Source organism: Zalophus californianus, chromosome 13 (genome assembly GCF_009762305.2).
Source record: "Zalophus californianus isolate mZalCal1 chromosome 13, mZalCal1.pri.v2, whole genome shotgun sequence".
Taxonomy (NCBI): Eukaryota; Metazoa; Chordata; class Mammalia; order Carnivora; family Otariidae; genus Zalophus; species Zalophus californianus.
In genome coordinates, this window is record NC_045607.1 from 88202238 (window position 1) to 88227334 (window position 25097).

The following is a 25097-nucleotide window of genomic DNA, read 5'->3' on the forward strand; positions in this document are numbered from 1 at the left end:
CTTGCCAAACTTAAAGTCACAATTAAGACAAAGACTAGCAGACTGGATTCCAGGAGAGAAAACAAACTAATAATGTTTCGTTTCGAGGAAAAAAAACCCCAACAACATTAGCATCAAAGCAAGAAAAAAAACAGTACTAGCAAAGATAGATTGATCCCAGACTTCTCCTCCACTATATTAAAATTGGAAATAAAGTGAGGCAACAACCACTGAGCTTTGAAAGAAAAAGATTATGATATATAATCATTCAAGATCCTATAAAGTCATCACTCCTAAGTAAAGATAACAGGAAAAAACCTCAGAGTGTTTGAAGTCAGAAAGCATTATATTACATATTCTTCCTGAAAACAGTTCTCAAAATACCACCAGCTGGTAAATAAAGGACTCAAAATGAAAAGCTCAAAAATGGAGAAGTCTTAGCACGAAAGGGCTGGTCATAAGCATGAACACCGAAACTAAATGTTCCATAATTAAAATTAAATATCATTTATAAGATTATACAAATGTAAAGCCAGTTCTTAAAATTGTTTTTGAATTAAAAATGCAAAATGTAACAAAAATACTAATTTTCAAATTATCATAACCATTGAATTCTAAATTTCCAGTTGCAGGGAAGTTGTTCAAAAGATGCTTTATTTCTTACCTTATACAAGTGGAGAAAATCAACAGAGTATTTCATTCATGATTTTGGTAACTGGAGAAAAATCTGTACACTATTATAAATGAATCTTAACCTAAAAACAGGATTTATAACTTCCAAATCACAAAAGAAAAAACGGAGAAGAAACGTGTGTGTGTGTGTGTGTGTGTATGTGTGTGTGTGTGTGTAAAATAAAAAAGACTAATGTGATATCCAAAAAATGTTAAGTGTTTGAGTGGTGAATTTACAATTTTTCCTCCTTTGTATTTTTCTGTACTTTCCAATTTGTTTACAATGACCAAGTCTAATCCGCATAATCAGAAACAAAATAATAAATACTGGAGAAAATCCTGGGCCTCAGAGAGCAAGGATTTCAAGAGACAGTCCCATCTGTCATGAATTGCAGTCAGGCAGGCTACGTGCTTTACAGCTGCTGCCATGAGATCCAGAAGGAGACAGAACAGTCACACGGAGGAGTCTTGAAAGAGAGTGCTGTCAAGGGAGTGTTTTCTTTCTTGCCTATAGGTTTTTGGAGTTTTTTGCTGTGTGTGTGTGTGTGTGTGTGTGTGTGTGTGTGTGTGTGTGTGTGAGAGAGAGAGAGAGAGAGAAATATGTCCTTTCCACTTCTCTCCTCCATGCAGATTTGACCAATAAATCAGGTCTGACCATTGATTAAAGAATATCAGAATAAAGGATTTTAGAAATCATCTATAATCCGACCCCCTCTGTCTCACTCATAGAGAACTAAGGCCCAGAAAAATAAATGGCTTGTTCAGGTCCGGCCAATGAGTTAGTTCCAATAAATGTATGGGATTAGCAGAAATACTATAAAACTCATAGTTTTATGAAGCCTTGAGGGCCTCGGATAAGGCTCAATAAAAATGCCTTGTTGAATATGTAGGAATTGCTGAGCAGAGTAGATCTCTAAGATACTGGCCAGCTCTAAAACTTTATGGTTGAGGAATTAATTGGCTGCCCCGTCTTCCAGATTTTGAGACTTGCAGGTTGCTCCTTTGGGCCCCCTTTCAGCCTCCGGACCTAAAACCACTGGAGAGGCTCCCCGGCTGGTAGCTAAGCTTTTGGATCAGCTCCTCGGCCATTCTAAACCCCAGGCTCATAAACTTTCCAGTTGCTATCCCCAGGGGAGGACAGGATTAGAGATAAGACATCTGCATATAAAAATCATTAATAGATTGAAATGCGCATGGATCTACAAGCACACTGAAGGCCGAGTCCCTGAGCGGGTTAACAGTCCACATACCTACTGTCTGAAAAACCCAAAGTTTCTTGCTCACCTGTCAAATACTAAGCTATTTTTTCCCCAGAACATCAAAAGGTTTTTTTTTTTTTAACTGAATGCCTACTTGAGATTGAGGCAGAAAGTATCTTGCAATGAAAGCGTCTGTGGAGGGGTGCTTTTTGGTCTACGGTGCATACTTATGGGGAAATTAAGCCATTAAATTTACTCAAGAGCCTTTTACAGCTGTTTTGCTATTTTGCCAAAGCTCTTTTATGAAAGATTTGGGAATCGTTCTAAAATACCACGGTGGATTTTTAAAAGACAAGCCAACCCCAAGGCCACTATGCCTTTTCCAGTGAGCAGTGGAACTCTGAACGTTTCCATCTGGGAGGGGAAGCCCGTGGGCGACGGGAAGAGAAGCTCTGGCCATGCTCCAGCCATGTGTGACGACATCCCTGTCGAATCCAGGCAGGGACAGGCAGCCATTTCAGCCACTGTCCTGCTGGTCCAGGCTGCATTTATCTGTCATCAAGATACTCAAGGGATTCTGTCTGACTCAAAATGTTATACATACAGACACACCAATACACACCATAGTCCTGTGTGTGTACATACAGTTTACATAGTGGACCTTGATTCTGTCCTTACTTTCTGTGCTGAGACTTCACAGCTGAGACAGCTTTAGAGGAAAGTGCTTCAGATTCTTCCGTTAGCTAACCCCCTCATTATATGAAGATTCTATACAGATCCATTCTGTGCCGAATTCCTCTCTCTTGAGTATAACAATTTAATGGATAATGACTCAGGATAAGTTCAGATCTGCTCCAGGGAGGAATAATGAACAAACTGAAAAATAAGGACTATTTCTTGGGAAATTCTGTTTGTTAAGTAAGATCTCTCAGATACCAAGGACTGTGTTCCCCAGACAGAAGGCTGTCTCTCTAAACCCTCCGGGACCAAAAAAGACCCCAAAGGAGAGGTGGTGGTAACTGTGTGTGTGTGTGTGTGTGTGTGTGTGTGTGTGTGTGTGTCTGTGTCTGTGTACGTGTGTACATGCTCACCCACTCAGGTGAAAGAGTTTGGGTGGAGTTTCTACTCTGAAGCAAATATTCAAATTCTTGTACCCCAAAGCAAGTAATCATCACTCAAATATTTAAACAGTGAAGTAATCAACTAATTAATCTGGTGCCAGTGAGTCTCCAATAATTTACTAGGAAGCTTTTTACAGTTCCTTTGTGGGCCAGCCAGAGAAGCCCTGCTAAGAGAGGGAAGAGCCTCACAACATGGCAGCAAGGTTAACCCCCGCCCTTTATGGATCTATACTTTAGCACTCAGAGATATGAACATGTACACTCACAGGGAACAGCAATCTTTGTCATTATTTTTTCTTTTCACCACTGGGATCTTTTTTCTTCCCTTAAAACTGGCTTGTGACGCTTTGACCAATATTATGCAAAGAGATCTGTAAGGCCTTTCAATTTCAAAGCATGCTAATACACCAAAAGCTCCCACTCAGGAATTAGTAATCGTCACAAAGCATTCCTTGAATTTCAATCAGGAGACAATGCATCACAGGGAGGCAAGGGCTTCAAACGCCTATGGGTGGGTGCATTTCAAAGGTACAATGTGATGGGAAATATTCATGGCAGGTATCTATGTAACCACTGGGCCAATGTGAATAAGGAAAGTCATAAGTGCATCTTTAATCAAAATCTTGTAGTTCTTCCTTCTTCAGGGTACAGAAGAACCCCTTAAACGGTCCAGAAATGGTCTGAGGAAACAGTAGTATCAGTTAACTGTCCTCAAACCAAACCATCTAGCTTTGCCAACAATACCGGTGCTGGGGTTGGATTAGAATAAGGGTTTAAATTAGGTACTCATTTATCCATGACCCTGAAGTCTCTACCAAAGTTTGCTTCCTATCTTGGATCTTACACTGTGACTTTTGGATACATGGATATCTACAAACTGTTAAGGAACAGAGGACTATGCAAAAAGCCTAAGAGACAGATGCCAATATGGTTATCTTTTAGAATTCCTTACTACATATCTGCTCCCGGGACAGCTCGAGCCAATAAAATTCACTCTTTCCTTTGTCATACCCCTTGGAAACCAAAATTTCTAATTTGGCATTTTTATTCCTTGGCAAAATTACTAAGGTGGCTTTATAATTTGTAAAGTTCTCTCTTAAACATATCTTTTTCAAAAGTCATCCTGGGAGTTTCATAAAAGCCACACAAACTCATCCATCTCAGAGAAAGAGATAATACAAGATCAAGAAACACACCTGAAGAGGAAAAGCAACGGGTAACATTTATCTGCCTTGGTAACATCCCTTTAGCCAGGGAATGAAACCAACAGCCCTTGCAACATAAAGGATGGAGCTCAATATATACCCACCTGATAGGTCATCTTATTGTCTCAGATGCTAGAGAAGGCCAGGCAGGGCTGTGCAGGGATGCCTTCTCTAATCATGGGAATAGTCCTCTTACCCTTTACTTCCTGTTCTGAGCCTCTCTCAGTGCTTCTTTACTCCACGGACTGCCTTCAAGCTACTCATCTTCTCTATTAGAGTTCACCTTGAGCATAATATTCAGCCTTGACTGTTTTCTGAACCTGGGCTCACACACAACTCAGATCCCTCAAAGATGGACCCTCTGTGCTATTTACAACCACTGCAAGGTTTGGGCTATTATGAAAAGAGCCAAGCTATGAAGCCTTCAGTTGGTAAGTGTACAAGGACTGACACACAATGTTCCCATGTGGAGAGCGGGTACAGTTTCATGGCGTGTCCATTCTGCCACGACAGTTGAGTCAATGTCTTCGATCCATCAATAACATTTGGGCAATAATGGGTTAACTTTCAGGGAGCAGAAAGACTTTTCTATAAAACTTAGAGGGATATTATAAATAGCTATTACTGAGCTATCAAGATTTAGTTCCTAATGTATGAAATACATTCACTGTAAATAATACATGACATTTTTTTCTCTTTACAATTTACTGAGAAGTCTAGCCAAGCATGAACTTCTTTTTATGACATCCTGCTTATTACAGAGATTTCTACACATTACAGAGAACTGGCTTCCTAGACAGGACTATGCCCTCTTGTTGTTATGTTATTGTGCCGTTGTTATGACTGTTTAGTTTCTTTCTTCTATAAAACTGAATTCAAGAGGAGAACCTTGTGATGTACATGAGCAGCCTAACGAAGCCACACTCAACATCTCATAATTCACATGGAGCCGCCAAATAGAACTGAAAGCCCAAATTAGTAGTAAAATAACTCTTAAATAAAAGCATATGCTTTAGCCATAGAGCATGATGTGTGTAGTCATGATCCTTTTTCGCTTGGGTTTATTGCTTTGTTTCTTCTAATATTGGCCCCTTAAGTAAGTACCTCTCTCTCTCTCTCTTTTAAACGGCTGCCAATCTCAAATTGGAAACCAGCTTTATAACCTTGCAACCACTACATTTGTGCTGCACACCTGTTCCTCTTATACCCACCACCTGACTTCTATAGCACAGCAGGGACAGAGATACATTTGTCTGCAACGATTTACAAGAATAATCACTACAGCTGGGCTTGCATGAGAGCAGTGATGGGTAACATTCAGCTGAATACGGGATGCTTAAAGCGGTGGTTCTCAAGCCTCAGCATACTCCCAAATCACCTGGGGATTTGTTACACCTTCCGACCGTCAGGTCTCACCTCACAAGTTTCAGACGCAGAAGATCTTGGAGGGGGCCCAGAATTTTGAGTAAGCACCCCGGTTGGTCATTCTAAAGCGTTCATGGGCAACCATACTTTGCGGCTCACTGGCAAGAGGGACCTGCATCTCCACTCCCCGGCTTAGAGAGCTGATGGACAGACTCCCATGGTATGACCACGAGGGCAAACTGGCTGGCAAATACAATATACAGCCACAAAGGGGAAACTAGAGATGACCCCTACTGGGTAACACACTAATACCCACTTCCCCAACCATGACCAAGACAGACCAGCTACAGGGTAACCTAACATGGTAGTTGGTTGAGAGCCAGACTGCCTTGCTCCAGCAAGGACTTACCTCCTCTCTACTTCAGCTTCTTATTCTCTGAAGTGGGAATAATAACAAGCATCGGCCTTAAAGAATTAATGAGGAGTTTCAATAAATAAAAACGTGAAAAGTATATAGAGCAGCACCTGACATACAGGAGGTGCTTAGTGGTCGGGGTTGGGGGGGGGGTGTGTGTGCGCGCGTGTGCATGTGTGTGTCTAATGTGGTTAAGGACAGAGACCCCTGCTCAGAACAGTTACTGAAAAAGTAACTCGTACAATCCCATTATACAAATTGAGAGCCAAGGTACAGGTTTCCAGTTTTATTTACCTAAATCTGCACACAGAGTGCACTGCAATCATTTCCCCCTGCTCTCTGGCATTTCTGTGTTTTCGCTTCTCTTCCAGCTGGCTGGTTCCTCCTTCCTCCTCAACCCCCAGGGGTTAGCGTCTTCTTGCTAATTTACCGGTCAAGCTATGCCCAGGCTGGGGATGGTCAATGTTGTGAACCAGGAAGTCTCCAGAGGAGCATTTCAAAGTGGGTCCCCAAACCCTGCTTAGATTTCAGGTGGAAGTAGTGTACTACCGAAGCCATGACTTGGTATCCTCACCATCTGGGCTTTGTCTCAGAAGTTCTAGGAATTTCGTTATCTCTTCTGAACACTTATTTTCTTACCCTTTTGTGGCTCATATACCTCTGAACACACTCGTACTCCTCCTGACAGTGCTTTCTAGAAGGCTTGCCAAAGGTTGCCAAACCCCGCAATCCTGAGAGACTCAGCCACATCCCTGTTCTCCATCTCTTTTCAGTTGTCTCTAAACTCCTTCCCTCCTTTGTCAGATTTGGAGGTTCTACCCAACTGGACTATATTCTCTCGTGGCTCTATATCTTATAAAGTGATTCCTTATTACAACACAGATTTGTTTTGATTTCCCTATTCCATTAACTTGGAAATGCCATCACCATGAAGAGCCATGTTTGGGGCTCTACCCCTGTAGCAAGACCTCTTCTTAGACGGCATTTCTTTAAGTCGTCAACACAGGACCCAGGTATGTTTCAGGCACCTGGTCTCAGCCGCCTATGTCACCTACAAAGCAACCATGACCTCAGTAAATGGGATTTTGCCTCCACTGGACATCAGGCATTTTCAGCAAACCACAGACTCTACAGCTAAAGCCAGTCTAAGAGGATCATCTGCTGCAATCTTCTGGATTTTCCAGAGACAGAAACGTTAAGTCCTTGTTTAAGAGACTTGCTCAAAGTCTCCTACGGTCAGGGGGCGGCTTACAGTTACCTGGCTGCCCCAGCAATCCTCCCACCACTGCAATTTCCCGGTGAAGATATGAAAGACATATTTACGAAAAAACGTAAGTGACACACCATGAGGATGACAGACGATACATCAGATCCGTTCCCATGATGATCCATTCTCAGCACTAATTAATTTTTGCCTTAGTACAAAAGGAAATATACTTTAATTGTAAAATATGTTTAAAATACAAATAAACAGAAAAAAAATTTAAACTGTCCACTGTATCTCCCCCTAAAAATAACCAATCATACGTTGGACAGTTGGCATATATCATCCCAATGTTGTTTTTCTAACATGGACGTAGGTAGTATGTACAACAGTGAAACGATGCAGGGGCGCCTGGTGGTTCAACCGTTAGGCGTCTGCCTTCAGCTCGAGTCACGGTCCCGGGGTCCTGGGATCGAGCCCCGCATCGGGCTCCCTGCTCGGCGGGAGGCCCGCTTCTCCCTCTCCCACTCCCCCTGCTTGTGTTCCCTCTCTCGCTGGGTCTCTCTCTGTCAAATAAATAAATAAAATCTTTAAAAAAAAAACTGAAATGATGCTGTGTGCACCATTTTATGACCTGTCTCTTTTACCTAAAAACAGAACACGGCTTTCTTTTCATACTGTTAAACTTTCTTCTTCATCATCATCTATACTACCTGCCGAGTACTGTATAGTACAACCAATCTCCTCTTCTTGAACATTTCTGGTTCCTCCAAAATTTTTAAAAATTATCAGCAACTTTGAAATTAATACCCTTCTAGCTAAATTTCTATGCAGACCATGAAAAATTCATAAGGATAAATTCCTAGAGTTCGAACTGCTAAGACAAAAAGTATGCATGCTGTTGAGGCTTTCGGTAGGTGCCGACAAATTGAGAACTATATTTAAAAGAGACGCTGACAAACTGGAAGGTGTCCAGAGGATGACAACAAAAATGTCTATTCAACATGTCCTCGAGGCAGGCTGAAGGGACTGGGTGTGCCTGGCAAACTTAGGCAGGAAGATAAATTCCCTCCAAAGGGAAAGGACTTTGGTTTTCCTGTCTGCTTCTGTGTTTCTCATTTAAAGCTGATTCAGCAATGTCAGGGGACACTGCAGGGGAAAGGGAGTCCCTGTGTTGGATGTGGAGCGGCTGCATCTCAGCTTCTGTGCTGAGCTTTGTGATGCTGGGGCTGGGGCCGGGGCTGGGCAGTCACACTCCTCCTACGCCAGGCCAGGCAAGGGGGCTCCCTGTCGGCCTCTGCCTGCAGGGAGCACGAGAGTAAAGCCACAAGAGGGAGCGAGGCTGGCTCCTTCCACGTTCTTCTGTTCCTTTCAGCATCACCCCAGGGACGGTCCCCCATCTTGGCAGCAGCAAGGATTATGCTTTGTTGTTTTCCCGTCGCTCTGAGACCTGGCCTCATCGGCACAGCTCCCTCCTCAGAGACCCGCTTCCTAGCTCCCTGGGACCCTTTTCTGAGCTCCTAAGTTTTCATAATTCTGACCTCTTCTCCTTGTTCCCATCTCAAGGGGTGACTGCTGCTTCCTCCCCATCTTTACCTTCCTGTTGTTCTAATACCTAGTTAGCAATTCTCTATACTGGATTCTCTCTGCTAAAATGACTGGCAGAATTCTGGTGTCTTCGGTGGACCCTGACTGATACGGTTCCCTACCACTGGAGCTGGTAAACTGAGAAGGAGTAACCTCATGTCCAGGATATTACAAATGAAATTCCTGAACTGAGAGAAAGTTAAGCCAGGTCAGTAGTCTTAAAAGCATTTTTGTCAGTGTAATCCTTTTCACAAATATAATCTTATGCCCAACTCAATGTGTAATATATAAAAGCAGAGGTGCTTTGGCTGAAATGGGAGTATGGAGCATCCTGCCCCTCACTTGCATGCCCCCACTCCACCAGCAGCTTCTACACAGCCCTGTTCCTTTCTGCCCTGCCCCATCCTTCTGTGGAACTCTTCGGTTCTTCGGTAGAGCCCAGTCTGGCAACCACTAATCCATACAACCTGAGTCCCTTTCCAAATCTCATGATTCTGTAACTATGCAATTCTTGTATGGTCCAGGGCTCTCGGGACATCTACGTGCCCCCAGTAACAGTTCAAGCGAAACAGAAGATCTCGGCCACTGAGTACCTGATAAACACCTGACTGCCCCATCTATGGCCCCCTCTTTCGACCACAACCAAGAGATCCTTTCCAGCCAGGCTGGGGTAATATGGTGCAGAAACCATTATCACTGAGTCACTGCCATGCCTGGTGTTAAGAATAGGTCAGCGTTTTTCATTATGAGCCTCCTTCTTCCAGAGGTTTCTAACATGATTTTAAAAATCTGCTCTAGCTTAAAGTTTGGCATGAAAGCTCTTGGCTCCAGGTTGTACTTTCTTTCAATGAAGCTACTAAAAGTGTGTTTAGCTACTTTAGAGCTCAGAGAGAGCACTGAAAGTCCTGAATAAGAGAAATCTGAAGTTTGAAATGCCCCATATCCCCCTCAAAATCTATTAAGCTTCCATTTCTTAAAAAAAAAAAAAAAAATCCAGGCTATTTGCTGAAAATGTAGCCTTTTGTTTTCAATTGTTAAACTGAACCAGGTCTTTGTGATACTCAAACTGTTCAAATACAAAAAATTTTGATGCAAACAAGATATTTCATATTAAAGGTGGTTTTCCTGCATCCATCTTCCACTATAGTTTGGTTTTAGCTTATGTCTTTACCTCCTTTGATCCCCCCAAAAATAGGGTCACATGGCTTTTGAAACAAATTCCAAACTGTAAATTTTGCATAGGTGATATTTATAACCTGCAAATACTTTTTCTTTATATCTTCTCTACTACTGTCAACAGAGGTGGTGAGTGTTAAGTATCAGAATTATTCCCTCTTCACAGAAGAAAAGATCAAAGCTCAAAGAGCTTGACTTGCTTAAAATCCCGGGCAAAGCCACACTAGGAAGTAGATCGCCTCGATGCCTGCCCTGGGCTTGCTCGGAAAGGGATGCTGCTTTCCTAAATGCCTGCAGCACGAGCAAACCATAGCAAAGACAGAGAAAAGGGGAAGCGACCCAATCCAGGAACGTCTGCAAACTTGTTGCACTGATGGGGTTTCCCTCTCCAGGGAAGTTCCTCCAACCAGCAGAGGCCCAGGCAGTTCCAGAGTCTTCCCTCTGCTCCCCTCCTCTGGGGACACACAGTTCAGGTCACGACCAGGAAAACACCTTTATCCCCATGCGTGTCCTCAGTGCTGGGAAGGGCCTGGGCTCTGGAGAAATCCAGAGAAAGGTGGACCAAAATCCTAGCTTTACCACTCACAACCAGGGGCAGCCTCCAGTTCTACCTCTGACAGACAGATAAAAACAAGAAACAAGAAACAAAAAACAAACAAACAAACAAAAAAACCCAACCCACTACCTCAAAAGGTTTCTGTGATCAGTAAAAACACCCAACACACTGGGATGCCTGGCTGGCTCAGTCGGTTAAGTGTCCAACTCTTTGGCTCAGGTCATGATACCAGGGTCATGAGATTGAGCTTCATGTCGGGTTCTGTGCTGAGTGTGGAGCCTGCTTAAGATTCTCTCTCTTCCTCTCCTTCTACTCCTCTCCCCCAGCTCATTTGCTCTCTCTCTCTAAATTAATTAAATAAAAACACCCAACACACAAGAGAAATTCAATAAATTGTAGCTGCTGATAAGCAAACATAAACACTGCCCCCCCCAAAAAAAACTTAAAAAAGGAAAGAGAAGAGAAGAAAAAAAAAGGGTAGGTATTCAACAGATAGCTGTTGATAAAAGAGGGGACACTATGAATACATTCCTCCCTAAAAGATGAAAAATATGCACAGTCATTTAAGACTACAAATAAGGATCTGTGTGGAAAATACCACTGGAAAAGTGTGCAGGAATCCGCGGGCTTATAAGACCCAGTTGACTCTGGGTCTTATAAGCTGGGCCACCGTGCAAACTGGCTTTATGGTTCAGCCAGTGACTGTGGGCTGTGATTCCCGAACCATCCAAGCCTTTCTTCTGATTCCAAGATGCATCACCTGTTAGTTTACATGTTCATTTTTCCAACATCTTTGCATTCCTGAGCACTTCCTGAACATATACCATATCTCAGGCATCATGCTAGGCATGGGGGCTACAGAAGAAAGTAAACCAGGGCTCAGTCCATGGTAAGCTGTGAGGCACTCACCTCAAATATACAATCTAAGGGGCCTCCAAATTGGTAATCAAGATAAATAACATTTTGATGCAATACCTTCGTTAATCAACATCAATCTAAAAGAAGTCCACGACAAGCAAAATATCAAAACTTTAAATAAAGACAAGATCATGAACAGGGCTGTGTTGAGCCATACTAGAGCTGAAGTAAAAGGGAAAACCAGTAATACTGACCTGGTCCTATTTTAAATGTTTATATTTTATCCATCGTGGTTTTTTGGGGGGTATTAAGATTGATCACTTTAAATGTTACACTAAAATATTATTTATCTGGATTAATGGGCTTTTGGCATCCCCTCAGATTTCTGACTCTAATCTTGGCCCCAAATGGGACACCTCTTATAGTTAGCTGAAACCTGAAATCCCCCAGAGTCACCGCGGGAAGCAATCTAAAGGCATTAAAGATCTATCACAGATATTGAATATCCAGGCTGAGAAAGATCAAGTGAGGAGCAGGCAGCACAAGGCTGGTCAGGAGTGACGCCCAAAACCAGGCCTTCCGTTGGATCTTCTTTGTGCTGCACCATGCAGCCTTCATGTCTCTTCCACCCCTTAACAGTGTGAAGCGGTTCTGTTTGCCATTCATAGCCCCTGGGCACACACATTCCCGCAAACCTACCAGGTTTCTACAGGCAGGGTTTCCACTCTGTGGCGCACTGTCCCAGCCTTACCTGGCTGGCTCTCGGTTGTGACGGTCGAGTCTGCTCCAAGACTGAGTGACCGCCACGCTTCCCTGAGCTGTGCCTGGGTTACACGATGGGCTTCATACTCCACGTGGTCCACACACTCAAATCCCAACATAGCACTGAGGATTTCCATGCTGGGTGAGAACCCGACTGCCAGACACAACAGTACAGACATGACCTGCTTGATTTCTTCTCAGAATGCTCTATAGCATCCCGCTCCTCTCTCCCAGGCTTCCCCAGGCTTTGCCCCTTCTGTCCTTACCACAGTCAACTCTTTCTACTCTGCAGCATGTTACTGCTGTAAGTAAGTGAGTGAGCCCATGACAGCAGAGGCCGTCAGCTGTTAACTTAATCAGACTACATTCCCCAGCCTCCCTTGCACCTACACTGGGCCATGTGCCTCCTTTTTTAGCCAGTGAGGTGTGAACAGTAGGGACTTGTCCATTTTCAGACTTCCATGTGTAATCCTCTCTTCCTTTGTTCCCCATCTGGCTAAATGGAGAGAGAACACTGTAGACTTCCAGAATAATGGAGCTGAGTTGGCTAGAGCATGGGTCCCTGGATGAATGTATGGAGAGACCCCAACCAGACAGAAATAAACTTTGACTGCAAATTTAAAAATAAGCTCAATGACATTTGGAAGTCTGTTATAGTAACTAGCCTATCCTGACTAATATCTTCCCCAACTAGACTATAAACTCCTCACTGGCTGGCTCTGTATCTGATGCGTCTCTGTATTCTCAACAGTGAGAGCACACAGTAGGTGTGCAATACAATCCTGTAGTAATTAGGCACCTCTATTTCCCTCTTGAAGGTATTATAAAAAAGTACATCCACCACCATTACCAGTAGGATGACTAATCATGAATTGCTCTCCATCTCTTTATACTAAAAATGAAGGCAAAATATTCCTAGAAACCCCTGTTAATTATGATCACTAAATAGAATGATTCATGCTTCTTAAATGCCACTTCAGATTCAGCTAATAATCTAAATATAAACAAACATACAAAGGCAGAGGATGGAGTCAGAATGAGAACCCCAGACACATCCTTGAGTTTTCCCCTGGAAAGATTTCTAATGCACTATAGTGTCTTAGGGTGTTTCTGCTCTGTGCATATCACAGCTGACATCTTGTCAAAACCAAGGGAAATAATTGCATCCCCGAGTAAGAGTATCATGCAGGCAGCAATTTCAATGTGGCACTGCTTATCAGCACCGATTTACTAACATCTTACTATATAGAACCATACGTGGTAGGAGAAAAACTTATACATCCTTACCAAGGTTTAGGCATAAAAACAAAATCTGTTATGCTTCCCATTCAAAAGCAGAAAGAACAAAGGAAAAAGGAGTAACATAAGAAGCTGTGTTTCTTCCTCTTAGAAACAAACTTTTAAAGAAATCTAAGGCCTAGTCTGCTCACCTCCATTTGGGATGGGGTGGACAAGACATAAGCCAGTCTGCTCAGGTCTTGAGGGAGAAGAAAAACAACCTACCTTATGAGGTTATTAAGCTAACACCTCAGCAAGCCGCAGGCATGCTACTCATTTATTACACAAAACCGAAATCTTCTGACAGTCCATAATTATGTGCTGAGAACTCTAATGAGTAACTGCATCAGAAGGATTCACAAAACTTTGATCAGTGTCCCGAGAGACAGCGGGTCAAGATGGACCTTGAAATCTGATTAACATCACCTATTCCCAACCAGCATTCTAAAAACACTCTTTTCAAGCTCTCCATTCTTCACCTGGATATTTTGAAAACATAATTTTGTCTAACATCCTAGAGCAATTATGAAAAATAGTATAAAAAGTCACTTTCGGGACAGACTTAAGATAGAGTTTCTATAATTTCCTATGTGCAATTCTCCATACCTTTTTGATCCTAGGGCCATGATCATAAAAAAGTTACACTGTAGAGCTCAATGCTATGCTGTATTAGACGGGTAACTGGCTATCATTTTGTATCTTGTCTTCTGCAAGCAACCAAGATTTTAGGCGACCTGGGCTTGAAGCGGTGATGTGTTTATTTTTAATTTTTTTTTAAGTAGGCTCCATGCTGAGCACAGAGCTCCATGTGGAGCTCAGCACAGGGCCCAAACCCACGACCCTGAGATCAAGACCTGAGCTGAGATCAAGAGTCAGACGCCCAAACTAAATGAGCCACCCAGGCGCCCGTGAAGTGGTGATGTGTTTAAAATGGGCCACCCGTACACCTTTTTCTCTTTTCCCTTTGGTTTTAAGACAAATGAAGTAGGGAACAGAAATCTGACTTAACTGAAGCTAAATCATCTGGAGAAGGAATAGAACACAAGCTGATGGTTTCATCAACAATTTGGTTCAAATGAGGGGTGTGTGTGTGTGTGTGTGTGTGTGTGTGTGTGTGTGTGTGTGTGTGTGAAAAATGAAAACACAACTGCCCTCTGGTCCCTCTTAGTAGGGTTAGAGGAGGAAGGGCAAAAACATAATAAAACAAACCAAATACCACATGCCACCACCCCGAATGACTGCATGCAAGGCAGCCGTCACTCATCTACCCCACTGCTTCCCACCGAGCCCCGCAGTCTGTAATCCTTACCGGAGCCCTCTCAGCACCGGCCACCTGACCCGTGGAATTGAGACACGAAAGTGAAATCCAGTTTCCAGCTCTGAGTCTGTCCGATTACTAATGAATGTCTGAAACCTCTAAGACATCAGACTTGCTCAACTCCCCCATTTACAGGTAAAGAAAATGAGCAAGGGAGGTGTTAATTGACTTTTCGAAGGCCAAACAGCCAATCCACAGGGATTTTTTAATTGAAATCTTCAGATTTTTAAAATAACTCTTTCTTGGTATGATTTATGCCATTGAAGACATGTACACCAAGGTTCAGGAGTAAAGGGATTTGAGCAAACTATTTCAGTGTGTTCTATAAACCGAGCCAAACAAACAAAAATCCACTGCAGAAAGCGCAAGGAGAGCTGTAAAATCACTCTCAACCTTGAAATTTATGCAAGATGATCAGCCAAGCTTCCTATAGACCCTGTCTCCTGTATCATTTGCCTACATCAACGATGTCTGGTATCACTTGCTAATTCAGGCCAGAATAAAAGATGATCCATGTAGAAATTACCTCTAGAGAAAGAAACTTGCCTCTGCTGGACCATTCTGGGCTCACACCATTTACCCCACAGTCACATCTGATTGCCTGCCTCTCTTCGGGGGGTCGAGGTGGAGCCACTTGGGGCTCGGTGGCTATTCAACGTCTGAGGTCAGATTTTTCAGAACAAAACAAAACTTTTCCAGTCCCAGTTTAATAATGATTATTCTGTGTTTTTGGCTTAGTAGCATTAAAAACCCAGCAAGGAGTCCTCTGGGAGAGAGAAAAGGACTATGAAGCCTTCCGAACCTCTGATCTATCTTCCTTCTTTCTCTCTCTCTCTCTCTGACACACGCGCACATCTGCACGCGCGCACGCGCACACACACACACACACACACGTGCACACACACTTTCTCCCCCTCTATCCCAAGAGGAGCCCCTCCCTCCTCATACTGATAGAAAGCCCTGGAATACCCTCCATCCTGGGGTTCTCTAAGCGTGAAGAACCCTTGGGAGCAATGCATGTGCAAGAAGAGTTTGGAAAAGAGTGGCAAACTGCTCGTGCTATAAAGCCAAAAGCCTCCAGCAGGTTCTCCGTGGTGGAGGAGAAACAGCCACGGGGAAGGACTTCACACAAGGAGACGAGGAGGAGCAGCTGGGGAGGAGGTGGAAGTGGGTGACAAAGACATGGAGCCAGAAACAGAGCTGTGAGGAAGAAGGGGGAAAAAAGGCTGAGCAGCCGAAAGCTGGTGGTTAAAATAACTCGTGGTAACAGAGTGTTCTTTGTTACCACACACTGCTCTTTGTTATCACACATTACAGAAAGTTATAAACAACAGAAGCATGCCGTACACTAAAGCTGCTTTTCAAGCTCCGGGCCCTGGTGACCTAACAGCCTCCCTGGCTTCCCCCTGTGTGGACAGATGCTGTTTCCAGAGCACCATGTCACGACTGCGGCCATTAATCTCTACATCTCCACCGACACGCAGGAACCCTCTATACTATGTGGCATCGCGCTCCTTGCTGAGGTGCCTTTTGCGTTCACATTGATGTGGGTCAGAAAGACGCAGACAGGGCTGGTCCCATGTGTGAGGAAAAGTGACCATCGAATTCTACAGGCAGAGGGATGCAAAACTTTTCTGAGGGGATTAAAAAAGCCCAGAGAAAATGATCTCACTGGGGTTTATGCATAAAATTAGACACTCCACGGCAACAAGCAAACAGCTTGCCTGTGAAGGCAGTGGACAGACACAGCCCAGGTCTGGCGCTAGGAACGGACGCCCCGTGCTGGCTCCGAAGAACCTTCTCCCTCCCGCTGCCCTGATCACCATCTCTCCTGACTGCCATCCTTCCCTCCCACATGTGGCCTCTCATCTACCAAGCGCGGGGGCACCGAGGAGCATCTGGTGGGAGGAGAGACGGTATGCCCGGCCCTACTTCTCCCCTGCCACCACACGACAGCCAGCGGAGCCAGGCAGGTCACCTCTGCCCTCTCCGAGGCCTCGCCCTCTGACCCCTCCTCCTCACCACGCCAGTCATCTCTGCCCTCGGGGGCCAACACGGACGTTCTCCCTGCCCGAGCTCTCTCTCGGCCTCCCCTCCAGCTGACTTCTGGCTCGCAGTGGGCAGACACTAAGGAGCCCTTCCTCCTCACTCAGACCCCCCCCCCCCCACCCCGGGCTGTGCGACTCTAGACGGCCTAATCGCTTTTCCTCTATCACACAGGGCTTTTTATGGGCCCGCTATTTAAGAGGTGATGGTTTCTCAGGGCTGCCTTTTCTTCCTAGTTCTTCTTCCGCATCCTGAGGATGCTCAGTTTCTCCCTCGACCACTGGCAAAGACCATGCACAAAGGCTAACTCATCTACGAGTGCCCCTTAGCAGGAGCCCAGACCCCGAGATGGGAGCATGCCTGATCCGTTCCTGTGATCCTCAGAGCCCGTCATTTGTCCTTCTGGGAGATCTCAGATCTGTTTTCTCGTCATCCCCACTGAGGCCTTCTTGTTCCATCCCGGCCAGGGTATAGCCAGAGCAATAACCTAACCGATCCCCACACTTCTACCTCCTCCCCTGTCCGTTCCAGCCTTCAGAGGACCACCAAAATGATCCTTCTGAAAGACGGTTACGCCTCATATCCCTACCATGACCGTACTCCTTCAGCCGCTTCCCTTTGCCCTTGCATGGGATGATGTCCAAATCTTGCAGGATGAGAAATTCGGTGCCCCTAATAATTTGGCCACAACCTCCAGACATATCTACCACCGCACATATCCTACACCCTAGCCCTACTGATAGACTCAACGTATATTTTCAGTCTTCTCTTTCTCTGAGTATGTGGTTCTATTGGCCAAGGATTTACTTGCCTCTCCCTCAGCCTAGGGAAACCCGCATCCCCGCGTGCTAGCTAGAGGATCGTGATCTCCGTGAAGCAACCCGGCACCACTGTAGGGCGGTGAGTCCCGTACCCCCCCTGAGTCATCAGAACACTTACCCCTTATCGCCATCATATCGCTGAACATGTTACAGCCCAAGTCCTAGCTTTATGTGTACCAGGCTGTGACTGTTCAGGGACCAGAGTCCCAGTTTTGGTATTCCCAGTACTTAACACAGCACCTGGCACATGTGTGGAATGTTTACTACACTGGGTTGAAGGCAATGAAATGCCAAAAGAACCGATCAGCAACACCTCTTTCACAATTAATCACACGTGGGGAATTGTGAAAAGTGGGTGTCTCTAGAGAGAAAAAGTGATGGAATGTGTCAGGAGACAGACTTACTTTCCACTGCATATCCTTTTAATGCGTTTTAGGGGTTTTGCCACCTATGTGCACTATTTTTTAACACAGTCTAAGGAGGTGCCTGGCACTGTGCATAGTGGGGATTTTAGGCATTGTGGAAACAACTTTACTAACCAAAGAAATTCATGAACTTGGGGAACTTGGGGTAACTTCTGTGTAGATTATCCTATTTTCCCATCAACTCCCACAGAGCTTGTGCTGTTCTTCAGTTGTTGCATTCTGTACAGCCTGCTAACAGAATGATTTATGGACACGTCCTCCCTGCTGGGTCATGAGCCCTGAGAAGGCAGGGACTCTCCACTCCTCACCTTCGCAGCCTCTACAAGCTTCCAGTGTAGTGCTCTGCACACACTTTGGCTGTCAGCTTGTAACTGTTCAGTTTAATTGGACTGACCATGAAAATATGGTGAAGTTTCAAATTAAAAAAAAAAAGCAATAGTTATACTTGTTTGCTGCTAATAATCCATGTTAACTGGAGGCAAGGAAGAGAAAACCTAAAATATTGCTAAGAGGTAACAGTGAAAATATTAGTTGTTTTATGGTCAGATTGAGTACAGAGCTAGAATAGCTGTAAAAACATAACATACTTTGATATTTTGCCATTCCTTATTTAGGTTGTAGATTCACATATATTATTCCTTCTCCACTTATCCTGGCAAAACGAGCATTGTCCTTTCATGTGAGAGCCCTGAATATATATGCACAGCCACCACTCTACGGAACCACTATCAGTAGAAGATGAGAGAAAGTTTTGACATGAAAAAAGGAAAAGGAAAAATGGATTCTGAGATGATATCCTTATAAACAAAACAGAACAACAATCAGCAATTTCCAGGTAGATCTAAAACCTCACTCCCCTGGTGAAAACACTCCAACCAAATCCTTTCACAGCCGGGAAGCAGTGTGCGAGCCCCGCGCCGAGAACAAGAACAGACCACGCAGGATACAGACTCTGTCCTCACAAAGTGGAACAGACAGCTACCCTGACAATCACGTTAAAAATCAGAAAACAATGCTCGCTTCAGCAGCACACACACTAAAACTGGAACAATACAGAGAAGATTAGCATGGCCTTCACACAAGGATGACACATAAAAGTTAGAAAACAATAGGAAATTTAAGAAAAAAAAACAACAAGACAGGATTCATACATATGAGATGAACATTCACTGGGCACCAAAGACAGAAATATGCAGTATCCATGTGTCTACGTGACATGCCAGGTATGGGTCCTACGGGGCTCCAATCCTGTCACATAGTCCAAGCCTCACCATTTCCTCCAGGAAGTCCTCCCGTTTCCTCTTCCCTACACCCCCCCCACACACACACACACAAAATTGTTCTCTCTGGCCGCTGAACAATCCAGGGATTTACCCAGCCCTGCTGGCGCCATTTCACCACTGTCCATTTTGTAGTATGGTTAGTTACCATGTAGTCAACCCAGTGAACTTTAGATCACTTGCATATAGTGAAGCTCATTCACCCACTAGTAAACGCTACTAGTTCATGCCCCATGGAACACAGCTCACTGGCTACACAAGGTCTGCTCACAGCATGGTAGATCTGGATTTGTCCTCTCTCCCCACATGCCCTACGAGAATTCTACTTCTCAAAGGGAGTAAGAACAATGAATATGGGAAAGAGACGATATTTAAAGACAACTTAGGGGCATATAGTTAAATCCTTCTTCTCAGGTCACTTGCAATAATTAATTGACCTCCTTCCTTTTGGAAACAAGTATTAGATTTTATTTTCCTTTGTAGTCCCATTGCTTAGCCCAATTATTCATATAAAACATATTCTTAATAAATAGTTGGTGATTCAGTTAGTTAATAAAGGGGAGAGAAAGGTAAGAAAAATAAATGTTCTCAATTAGTACTCACTGAAATGAGAAATAAATAAGGTCAATAGAAGAGAAGTACGATTCTCCCTTACTTTGCCCATCCTAAGTGTGTCCTAAGTGATTCAATAAGGTGTCTGTCCCTTACCCCAAATTTGAAAGGATATTAGAAGTTCACAGGACACACAAAAAAGGAAATAATCAACAAAACAAAAAGACAACCTACTGAATGGGAGAAGATATTTGCGAATGACATATCCAATAAGGGGTTTATATAAAAAATATATAAAGAACTTATACAACTCAATTACACCCCCCAGGCCCCCAAATAATCCAATTAAAAATAGGCAGAAGACTCATGAACAGACATTTCTCCAAAGGAGACATCCAGATGGCCAACAGACACACAAAAAGATGCTCAATATCATCAATTATCAGGGAAATGCAAATGAAACCTGCAATGAGATACCACCTCACACCTGTCAGAATGGCTAAAATCAACAGCACAAGAAACAACAAGGGTTGGGGAGGATGTGGAGAAATATGAACACTCGTGCACTGTTAATGGGAATGCAAACTGGTGCAGCCACTGCGGAAAACAGTATGGAGGTTCATTAAAAATAGAATTACCAAATTCCATTACTGGGTATTTACCCAAAGAATACAAAAACATTAACTCAAAAAGATACATGCACCCCTATGTTATTGCAGCATTATTTACAATAGCCAAATTATGGAAGCAGCCCAAGTGTCCATTGAGAGATGAATGGATAAAGAAGATGTGGGGTGTGTGTGTGTGTGTGTGTGTGTGTGTGTGTGTGTATAAAAAACAGAATATTACTCAGCCATCAAAAAGAATGAAATCCTGCTATTTACAATGACATGGATGGAGCTACAGTGTATAATGCTAAGGGAAATAAGTCAGTGAAAGACAAATACCATATGATTTCACTCGTAAGTGGAATTTAAGAAACAAAACAAACGAACTAAGAAAAACAGAGACAAACAAAAAACAGACTTAAATACAGAGAACCACCTGGTGGTTACCAGAGGGGAAGTGAGTGTGAGGGGTGGTGAATGCATTTTAGATTGAATTCGCTTCAGTAAATATTCACTGAGTACCAACTATATATAGGGTGTATTTCGGAGACAGAGAGGAAAGAGATAAATAAGACCTGTTCTTTCGCACAAGAATCTTACAATCTTACAATCTAGTATCATGTTCCTTGAGAATTGCAGTGCCTTTTACTATGATGCAAAAAAAACAAAAAACAAAAAAAACACCACAATTAAATTTCACAATATTTATAAAGTCATGTGTTTTTAAATCATGGCCAAAAGAGATATACTAGTATTCTTTTTCAAAAAGCACAAGTACTTCACTGCCAAATCCCACACAGCAGCTTGCTAGTCCAAAGGGCCTCACCCCAAAAGGCCCATCTTCAGTCCTCAGAAAGAAAATGAAATAGACAAGTCTTCAGAAGGAGTTACCAGTGATTTAACTGTGACAAAAATATCTATATCCGTATGTCCATGTTAAAAAAAAAAAAAAAAGCTGGTGGAAAGGCTTATCCCCCACAACTTCCTTCACACAAAATGTAAATGTTTGCTTTACTTTTATTTTTATGAACTGCTCCCAAAGATTTTGGTCTGGGCTAGTTTTAATGTCTCTTAATAACCCAAATATTCATGTCTGCCACAACTGCCGTGTGACAGTTGAAACTCGGTTCTGTGGGGACACAGCACTCCATTGTATAAAGAGGACAGATATCACCTATGAAATAGCTCAGTTTAATACATTTATCTCAAAATTAAAAATGAAAATGTCTGAAGATTCTAATCTTGAATAGTGTATATTTTTCCCTTCACAAAGTTTTAAGAAAAAACAAATATATGTGTGTCGGTGTCTGTTTGTATATTAAAGATAACACAAAACTATGTATTCACATACATAGCTTTAAGAATTCAAGGAACACCTGACTAAAGGGGAAAGGAAAACAGATCACTATTTCAAAATTATTGGGGAATTACTGAAGAAGAAAATTCTTGAAACATAAAAATGTTAAAAACACAAAATTAAGCCATCAGGTGTCTTCACTAATAAGGTAATGAAGAAGGAAAACTCCGTAGCTTCTTGTGATCAAAAAGAAGAGTATTTCTTCCTAGTCAAAGTGGCACCTCCCCGTACATGTCATGTTCTTGGCTTAAGGGGTGTTATGTCCAAGAATGCTGTTCTTTGTTTGGTCTCGTGTGTCCTGTGTCAATGAGAGATGGCCTGTCTGGGCTCCCCCCCCCCCAGGGACCTCGGGATATGTCCCTCCCATTCCCACCCCACGAGGGTCAGTGTGCTTCTTCCAGAAATACGTATGAGGCAGAGCGGTGGTACAGATGATCTGCACTGCCTCCTCCCTCCCACAGAGGCCCAGCACCCTCACTCTTTTCTAGAATACACTACACTTCTCCTTATTGCTGGTTTCTTGCCTACAACCCCATCAGATCCAAAACTGTGGTCTTGGCTTAATCAATATTTGAGTTTAAGAAAACCCCTTACATTCATTCATATTGAGGATGATCACACGGGCTCACGCTCAATAAAAACAAAGCAAAACAAGACTTCATTATAGCTCCTGTGGTGTGTCCCAGAGAATTTGTATTTTAACCTTCTCTGGGACTTAAAAAACAAAAAAAAATTAGGTAGACTCGGGTGAGGAGACCTAAGAGCGGAAGGAAAGAAGAAAGCTTCCAAGTCCACTGAAGCTAAGTTCCTGAACAATGTATTTAACCTCTCTGTGCCTTAGCTTCCAGTCATAAAAAGAGGATGATAATATCTACGGAGTTCTCATGAGTGAAGGGAATATGCGGGAAATGTTTGCAAGAGTTGCACACAGTAAGCATTTCTTCCACTTAACCTTAGAGTGACTGAAATTTTTAAAAATGTATTATTAATGGTAATAAGCATACAGATAACTTACTATAAGGTAGGCATTTGGTTAAGCCACATACACCCATGCCCACATATGTACATACGTATATTTAATTATCCTCATTTACAGATGACAAAACTGAGGCACGGAGTAATTGAGCAACGTGTTGAGCAGCTCAGTCATGATTTAAGCCCAGGCAGTGTGGCTCCAGAGCCCCTGCACTTAATCACTATGCTGTGCTGCCTAAAAAAGTGTTAAAACAATGAATGAATGTTCCTGCTGGAAAAATACAGAAAAGAGTCAATGACCTTGACCCTCCTGTTTTCAATGAGCAGGGACAGTTCTTGCAAAGTGCGCACAAAGGGAGGACAAAGGCATGTGGAGGGCAAGGGAGGACCAATTCAGCGTTCCCTCTGCAGGCCTGGCAGGGGTTTTCCAGCCCGAGTCAGAACACAAGAGTGGCCTAAAGATACAAGAAAGAACTCAGGGTTTTGGCCCTAATTCCAAAGCCTCTTAGTTTTCAGCAAGTTTTAAACAGACAAGGAACAAATGCTTGTCATGGGCTTGGCCTTCTGCGGTACCATGAGGGGCTGTAAATAATCAGGATCTTGGTCTTGAGGAAGCTTACAGGAGGCCAAGGTATCTTCCACCACACTCCAAACCCAGCTGTGAGGCTGACCTACCATCTACCACTTTTCTGGACTGCAGTGGGTCTGGTGGACTCGGTAATGCTCAACATCCTGCAGCTGAACTTTAGGCCGTTTCAGGTCAAAGACATATTCGGTGGTCACAACAGGATGAGTTGACCAGAGGCCTTATCAACCCATCAATATCCCTAAGGTCTTACTCCATAAAATCCCACTCCAAAAACCTAGGAATTTTAGGTCAACTGTGTGTTGAATCAGTGTTTTGCTACTGACTAATTCTTGGGAGTGATTCATTGCTTTTCTCATCTGGTTTGAATTCAATTTCCGGTCAATGTCTCAACTTTTGGTCCCTCTAGATCACCTTTTCAGGGGATGCTTCCCAATAAAAGACTTTAAGCAATCTAAAATCTCAACCAAAAACACCCAACGATGGACAGAAAGAGATGGGGAAGAAACATGGTAGGGAAGACAGAGAGGCTGAGGAACAAGGGAGAAAATCAAAATGGGTCACTGGATTCTCAAAAAGATGAACATTTTTCATCTACCAGATTAGCAAATACTGTGTTCCTGAGGTATGGAAGCAACTGGCATTCCCATATATGGGTAGTGAGAGGGCATACAATTGCCTATGGAGATGAAATCTGCCAATATCTGTCCAAGGTTAAATGCACACACCCTTTAGACAAGCCATTTCCTGGACACAAACCTTATAACCGGGTGCCATCTCATGCTACACCAAAAAGACACCCAAATTGTGAGTATTTCTATATTTCAGGAAAGGGTTTTATGATAACCACAGGACAAATTACACACAATATAACTTACTTAAGTAACCAGTTATGTTATAACAAATATGATGTCCAAGTAGATAGAGATCATATATGCTACAATCCCTCTGGTGACTAGATTGGGGGGTTTGTTTAGGTGGTTGCTGTGTTTTACAGAATCCAAGAGTAAGGCTTACTGGATCACGGGACAAGCCATACTATAAGAGGAAAGGTCTGGGTTTGAGGAAGGGGGACACAGGGGTTCTAATCTCTCTTCTGCCTCGCAATCTATCCTCTTGAATAAGACACTTCACTCCTCTGATTTCCTTCATCCATGAGTGACATACGTGAACTAGCTGTAAATTTGCTTCACTTTTAATGATCCATTTATACTGCAGCTAAACAGACCTGAAACTCCGTCCGCCCACACAGAAGAAAAATGGAAGTAACATTTAAGATACAGGTTACTGCCGATTGGCTGGCATCGTAATCGTCCATTACAGTTGACCCTTGAGCAATGTGGGAGCTAGAGGTGCCAACCCCACATGGTTGAAAATCCGTATAGAATTTCTGACTCCCCCAAAACTTTACCAGTAGCCTACTGTTGATCGGAAGCCTTACCAATAACATCGTCAATTAACACATATTGTATTAATATTAATATTGTATTTATATATGTATTCTTACAATAAAGTGAGCTAGAGAAAAGGAAATGGTGTTAAGAAAATCATAAGAGAAAATACATTCACAGTGCTGGACTCTAAAATCTCTGCACATCGGTGGCACCGTCCAGTTCAGACCCATGTTGTTCAAGGGCCAAGCGGACTTCTCTTGACCCCGCCAACAACCTCATAAGGTAAGTATTATTATCTTACTTTTTTAAAGTTTAGGTAACTGAAGCTCAGAAGAGTTATTTTCCGGATTCCAGAGCC

The 25097-nt window shown here is 43.2% G+C and overlaps 1 protein-coding gene and 1 non-coding gene across 8 annotated transcripts in view; one reads left to right on the forward strand and one right to left on the reverse strand.

The window, feature by feature from the left end:
- GLIS3 (GLIS family zinc finger 3) overlaps nucleotides 1-25097 on the reverse strand; it is a 454886-nt gene that overhangs the window by 247724 nt on the left and 182065 nt on the right. The gene's annotated exons all lie outside the window — the stretch shown is intronic.
- LOC113935164 lies at nucleotides 19000-19106 on the forward strand. Its single transcript, XR_003523923.1, has one exon. It is a non-coding gene; the product is annotated as a U6 spliceosomal RNA (small nuclear RNA).